Genomic DNA, 7,358 nt, shown 5'->3' with positions numbered 1-7,358 from the left:
TTTTTTTCAATTAATGGTCCATTTGTGGAATGCATATGTAGTTATTTCAGTTCTATATGGCTCATTAGAGGGCCTTCTCAGTGACGTGTTTCATTCCTCTTGGTCTAATATGAGCGTATTCACTAGGAATATACTATAGAATAACTAATAAAGCAATTTTTGAACATTTAAGAAGAAGTAATAAAGCACAACTTATCTTCCTTAAAAATAATTTAATCTGTTGTGGCTGTTTTAAAGATTTGAAATCAGGAGAAAATCCTTTACAAGTAGCTTTTATTATAACCTGGAACCTGACACCTCATTCAAATGTGCATATTAATGTATAATATATATCAGAGTGACTCCAGTGGGAAGAATAAATGTGTTAGATCGTGCAAGTATAAAGAATGTAAGAATAAACATGAAAACTGTCAGTGGGTCAGATAAGAGGAACCTCCATTCTATTTATCCTTTCCTGAGTAATTTCCAAGTTTGCATAAAACCATGGTCCCATTTAAACAGTGGAGCTGATTATGATTTAATCTGACTTGTGGATAAAATCCTTTGTAAATGTGTTGCTCTTGCTACTCTATTCAATTATATTTTACTTGTCCTTTTCTATTGCTTCAAGGAGGGTCCAGATTGCACCTTCTTGATTAAGAAGCAATTTCTTCAGCAAAACTCTACTACTTCAGAAATAGTGACAGTTTTACATTGAGAAACAAAACCCTGAATTTTTCATTGACAAGAAAAACCAAATTTTTTTTCTGTAGGAATGTGAGTTATTGCTAATATTATCAACTATTCCTACAGAATATATCAGAAATAATTCATGTAAATAAAGTATTAGATGAACAAGTTTACAAGTCAAAAAATAGATTTTTTAATCTTCTGCTGACTTAAAAGGAAATCAACAGTAATTAACAAGAAAATATTGAATAGAAAAATAAATATTCTAGATGCAACCTATAAATGTGAATTATGACATACATGAAAAGCAAGACTAAGTACTTTGTTCATTGACAAATTGTGAGACTTCATTTGATCACCCGCACGATCACTTACAAGGACATACTTCAACTGTTTACTAAGATCTAGAGCTCCCCTTCACTGCTTTAGACCAAAAACATGTCATTTGTGGGGTAAGTTCCCTCAAATTCACATACATGCTATTGGATCCAGCTCTGTTTTAATCTAGTTACATACCATATTTAACATTCAAGTTCAAAAACCATATAGGCAACTGTAAATAAAGCCTTCACTTGCAATGCTAACAATCTTTTGAGGAAACACCATTTTCAATTTATCTCTTACTGGTGTATTTCCACTGAGCTAAGGTACACATATTTAAATGAATATTTGGGTATTGATGGCTCTCTTGTTTTCAATATTGCTCAACTCATACGTAATTGAAAGACAGACATCAGACATGCATAAAAAATACTCTTAGCCATATATTATGATTATATATAACTGTAATAACAAAATCTCAAAATATATTGAGTTCCATGCTTTTTATAAACTATACATCCAAACTTGACTTCGAAAGGACTGAAATAGAGTCTAAATAAGTGACATAAAACATTTTAATAAGGAACATTTAAATTTGGTTAAATTAGATTAGGTCTCTAATTGTCAGGATGGAGAGTTATAAAGTCCATATAAGACGGAGGCAAATCGGCCATTTAAGACCTTTCTCATTCTTTTGAATCTCTAAGCCTGTGAGTTCTTTCTGTCTCACCTCCCCCATCTCTTCCTTCAGCAGCTGTTTACAGTAGGCACCCAGCCTTAAACAGGCTGGCCTGTTATGAATAAATCATACTCCCAGAAATGCATTACATGACTCTTGTATGGAATCATACGTATTAAATATTTAAGATGTTTATATTCTTTTCTAGAAAGAAGGCCAATTCACGGATATAAGGGTTGAATTACTTCTTGAAATGGGGTCATTCCTATCATTAGCCACCTGAGACAACTCAAATGCAATGGAAAGGGCCTTTGTTAAAATGTTAAGATACTACATACTAAGTTACTTCGCTTGTAGAAGCAGGAAGAGAGTGGCAAAAAATAAAAAGGAAAAGAGGCAAAGAAAAGGATAGGAAATGAAAGAAAAAAAGTAAGGAAAGAAAAGAAAAAGGAAAGGAAAGAAAGAAAGAAAAAAGGGAAAGTAAAGAGAAAAGGGAAAGAAAAAAGAAGAAAGAAATGGGAGAGAAGAAAGGAAGGAAAATAGAAAAGGAAAGGAAAGAAAACTGAAGGGGAGATGGGGGAGGGGCGATTAAAAAAGAAAACAGAAAAGTGAAGGGAGGTGAGGGGAGGGAAGGGAAGGGACGGGAGAGAAAGGAAGGGGATGGAAGAGACGGGATGAAGAATTTGGCTTTGGAGTGGAACAAACAGGATACCTCCTGTGGCTTCATTGTCTGCAAGCTGTGCGACGTCTGAAAGCTTCCTTTTTATATAAAATGTGCCTACCAAATGGGTATATAGCTACTAACAACCAAACTTACCCTTGTTAAGTTATTAATATTAAATGAGGTAATACAAGTGTGATATTTAACATTGATCCCACCAGAGAAAGTCTCAAGGTGATTCTATTTAAGTGTCCCAAGTAGAGAGATATGGCTAGGGAGCACAGGTTTGAATCCTAACATTTTTTACTTACAAATGTCATGGGGATTTGCACCAGGCAGAGTCAGGGAGGGCAAGAATAAATACTCAAACAGGAGCAAAGCAAGTCTTCGGGCAAGGTCAGGTATGTTTCCTACTGGGCAAAAACCCCATAGGACCCTGAAGGATGAAGAAGTGAGGTCCTTAAAGACACTGACAGGAGGAACTGCTAGGACAGATTCTAGGTGGATGCAGTCCATGCAAGGTGTGTGCTCAACTGAAGGTGGGGCAGTTTGCAATGGCTCAGTTCCTGTGTGGAGCCAGGAAACCCAACAATGACTCTACATTGATCATTTGCAAGTCCTCACGTTTGGCTCTTCCCAGACACCAGCCTTTCCTTCCTGGGAAACTTTCCTGAGATCAGCTATTAGAGAATATGCTCTTTCTGAAAACCATCTTTTTTATCTGTCCTTTTTATTTCTTCTTATCCTCAAGTCTTCTTTTTTTATTTCTTTTTAATTTCAGGGTTTATTTCAGATACAGGTGGTACATGTGCAAGTTTATTACATGGGAATACTGTGTGATGCTGAGGTTTGGGGTATGGGTCCCATCACCCAAGTAGTGAGCATAGTACCCAGTAGGTAGTTTTACAAGCCACGCCCCCCTCCCTCCTTCTCCCTTTTAGCAGTCCACAGTGTCCATGTGTGCTGTTGTTCCCATGTTCATGTCCATGTGAGTTCATTGTTTAGTTCCCACTTATAAGTGAGAACAAAAGTTATTTGGTTTTCTGTTCCTCCTGCATTAATTCACTTAGGATTATGGCCTTCAACTGCATCCATGTTGCAGCAAAGAACATGATTTCATTCTCTTTTATGGCTGTATAGTATTCAATGGCATATACATATCACATTTTCTTTAGTCAATCTATCATTGATGGGCACCTGAGTTAATTCTATGTCTTTGCTATTGGGCATAGCAAATAGTGCTGTGATGAACAGATGAGTGCATGTGTCTTTTTAGTAAAATAATTTATTTTCCTTTGGCTACATATCCAGGGATGAGGATTGCTGGGTCAAATGGTAGCTCTGTTTCCTTCTCTAGGTATATGTGAGAAAATATTTTCTTCCGCCAAAGAAATGTACTATCTTCTGTCTCTTCAGAAAACCTCTTCTCTTTTCTAATATCTAAGCAAACCCTTTTCTCTTCTTATATCCTTTAATGATAGTGATTAGTGGCTTTTAAAAATTGAGGATGTAAATGAAGGAAAATAAATTTCCTTTTGGCTTAATCTTCAAATCCAACTAGATAGTGAGGTGAAGAAGTCATATTATTTTAATGCAATCAAAAAAAAGATGGGGAGAAAAAAATTAAACACCTATATCCTGCTACTTATTTAGAGAATTCTCCATGGTACCTGTAAATTTATTAAGCATTCAAAAAATATTAAAATATTAGGTAATAATTCCATGTTTGTGAACTCAAGCCTCGTTTCACTGGGCTGTCATGTAGAATAGAGTAGTGCTTAAAGATTTGAAGAGTAAGTCTTGGGTAAGTGAACAATGTTAATTTCAAATTACTATTGTTCATAAGTAAATACATGTTTCTCTGTATGTTTGCATATCTTTTATCTCTCCATCTGCTCCATATCCACTGTAACAAAGTGAACCACACTTCAAACATTACAGTGTAATTGTAAGAACTTAAAGTGTCCTTGAGTCCTTCACATAGAGTGGTAGAGACAATGATAATTCAGGATTTTAAAACCTGCACAGGGCAAATGAAACATAGCAACCTCAAGTAGGGACTGCTAGAGTCCCTGTAACCTGTGCTTTGACTCTATGCATTTGTTTCTCAGCCAAAATCAAAGAGATGCCACTAAGACAACTTACCAAAGCCTTTGATATAGTTTGGCTGTGTCCCCACCCAAATCTCATCTTGAATTGTAGCTCCCATAATTCCTATGCGTTGTGGGAGATACCGGTGGGAGATGATTTAATCATGGGGTCGGTTTCCCCTATACTGTTCTCCTGGTAGTGAGTAAGTCTCATAAGATCTGATAGTTTTATAAGGAGAAACCCCTTTCACTTGGCTCTCATTCTCTCTTGTCTGCCACCATGTAAGAAGTGCCTTTTGCCTTCTGCCATGATTGTGAGGCCTCCCCAGACACGTGGAACTGCGAATCCATTAAACCTCTTTTTCTTTATAAATTACCCAGTCTCAGGTATGTCTTTATCAGCAGTGTGAAAACGTACTAATACAGCCTTGCATCAACAAATGGCAAGTTTGGGGAAAATCTTTGTGTCTCCAAGATACTATTCCTCTAAATATCTAAACCCATTTGTATGGGGAAGGCATCAATTACATGATTCCTACTTTCTTCCTACTTTCTGTGCTTCCTACATTTTCAAGGCTTCTTTTTTTTTTTTGACCCTCAGAGGCTTGAACTGCTAATGCTCTGTGTCTCTACTAGTGGCTGAAGCCAATTTGCTGTAAATTTCATTTCTCCTACCATATCATCTTAGATAAATTTTCCTAGATTTGAAAAGCTTCATCATCTTACAAAGCTGTATTATTTTCTGTCCCACCTATTGCATCCTTCTGGAATGTCAATATCCAGAAGAAAAGAACTAGTTTTGAGAAACCACTGACAACTTGGTCTGTGAAAATTTTGGCTGATTAAGAATTCTGCTTCTCCCTATCTCTCATATAATTTCTGTTGCTTTCCATTAACTCTCATTCCTTATTTAGTCCACATTTGTTTCCACAACAGGAGTTAGTCCTGACATAAATGTCTCACTAATAAAAGAGATGTGACAGAGCTGACAGCTCTTTGGTTTATATTTATGCTTTCTTCTCTCAAGTGGTTTAGTTGTTTCTGAAAATACTTCTCCAAAACCTAAAAATCACACCTATAGTCTGAATGCCTGGGAACACTTCAAAAATATATGAAAATTAAAATCTAAAATATATGATCCATAGATTAACGCTTAACCAGTTTTCTATATAAACTTATTACAAATATTTTTATTGACTGATTTTTTTAACAATTTATTGATAAAAGTATTCCCTTTTTATTCACCATGAATCCTACCTTTGTATAAGTGCTCTCCTACATTTTAACAGAGTTACCTTGGCTTCAGGAACCTGTGGCTTTATGTCCCTTTCACAGATATTTTTCTGTCAATAAATATAGCTTGTGGGTGTTCTTTAAGCTCTATGATGTTGCTATTCTAAGAGAGATTAACAATATGAATATGCAATTATAAAGATGGTTATAGATAAAGGCAAGTATCATAAAGAAAACCAAAAAGACTAAGAATATATTCGAAGGCAACAGTGGCTCAAGAGAAGCAAGGTGCAAAAACATGGTGGGGGAACGTCTCCCTTAGGTGCTGAAATTAAAGCTGCAGCATTAATTTGGAGGACATAGCCATGCAAATATGCAGAAGAGTAGATTTCAAGGCAGAAAGAAGGCTTTGAGGAGGAAAGGAGTTTGTCCTATTCCAGGGCAACTGAGTCACAGTGCATGAAAAGGAAAGTAGTAAAACATTACATGGATGGAGGCAAGGAGCCTAGTTAGGAGACTAATCAAATATTCCATGAGAAAGGATGGTGATGGGCTCAGATCACAGCTGTGGAGATGTCAGGAAGTATCTATAATAGAGTCAGGGTCTCTTCTAGAGGTAGAGCTGATAGCACTCCCTAGTGGATTAAATTTGGAATGCAAGAGAATGAGAGGTGTCAAAAATGACGACTAGATTTTGCACCAACTAGGTGGATGGATTATAGCACCATTTACTGACATGAGAAAAGCATATTTGGGGGTGAAAAACAAAAATCTCTTTGGTTTTGCAACATTTTGATATTTGAGACACCTGGTAGACATCTAAGTGAAGGCTGCCAGGAAAACAAATCTGAGCTATGAAGACAGTAGAGAGTAAGATGAGCTGGCTGTTGTCTCTCTGCTGCAAGCACCCCTTTCTGTACCTGGCTCTGTGAGGCCAGGACTAGTTTTCTATACATTACATTTTCCACATGCCCTTGCATTCTGGCTTTCACTTAGGTTTTATTTTTTATTTTAAGGAGATTGGAAAGAAAAATAAAGGTATGAGGGACTATTTTCATGTTTTCTAGTTGCTGCCAGCATTATTCTAGCAGCAGCATAATAGTGGCCTCCAGCTTCAAGCTTCTTCTGCAATAGAAACATCGCTCTGCTTCCTCACATCCCTCGGGGGTACCCAAGACCCCAGGCCTCACTCTCTTGGAGCCAGAGCACCAGCCACTTACCTGCGTCCCTGGGAGCTGCAAGCATGCACAAGGCCACACTTCCACCTCAGAGGCCTGAGCATCAGCCCTGCAGGGACCATTCTTTCAATCTCCCAGTTTCTCGTAGCATACCCTCTTTTCTAAGGGTAGTTGTTCCTTCCTACAGTTACAAATTTATGGGATACCACAGCTTTCTCTCTATACTCTTTGAGCCCTATAATATATTTGTACACAATTCCATAAATTAGGTCATCTTTATTTGAAATTCTAAATGTAGTTTTTGTTTTCTCGACAAGACCCTGGCAGATCCATGAGATAGATGTTAGATTATATTGATGATAGATACGGTAGATGAGAGAGATGAGAGAGAGTGAGAGAGATTAGATAGATAGATAGATAGATAGATAGATAGATAGATAGATAGATAGACTAGATAGATGATAGATAGATAGATAGATAGATAGATAGATAGATAGATAGATAGACTTTTTTTTCCTTTCTCTCAA

Source organism: Pan troglodytes, chromosome 7 (assembly GCF_028858775.2).
Source record: "Pan troglodytes isolate AG18354 chromosome 7, NHGRI_mPanTro3-v2.0_pri, whole genome shotgun sequence".
Lineage (NCBI taxonomy): Eukaryota > Metazoa > Chordata > Mammalia > Primates > Hominidae > Pan > Pan troglodytes.
Note: the sequence above shows the minus strand (reverse complement) of the source record.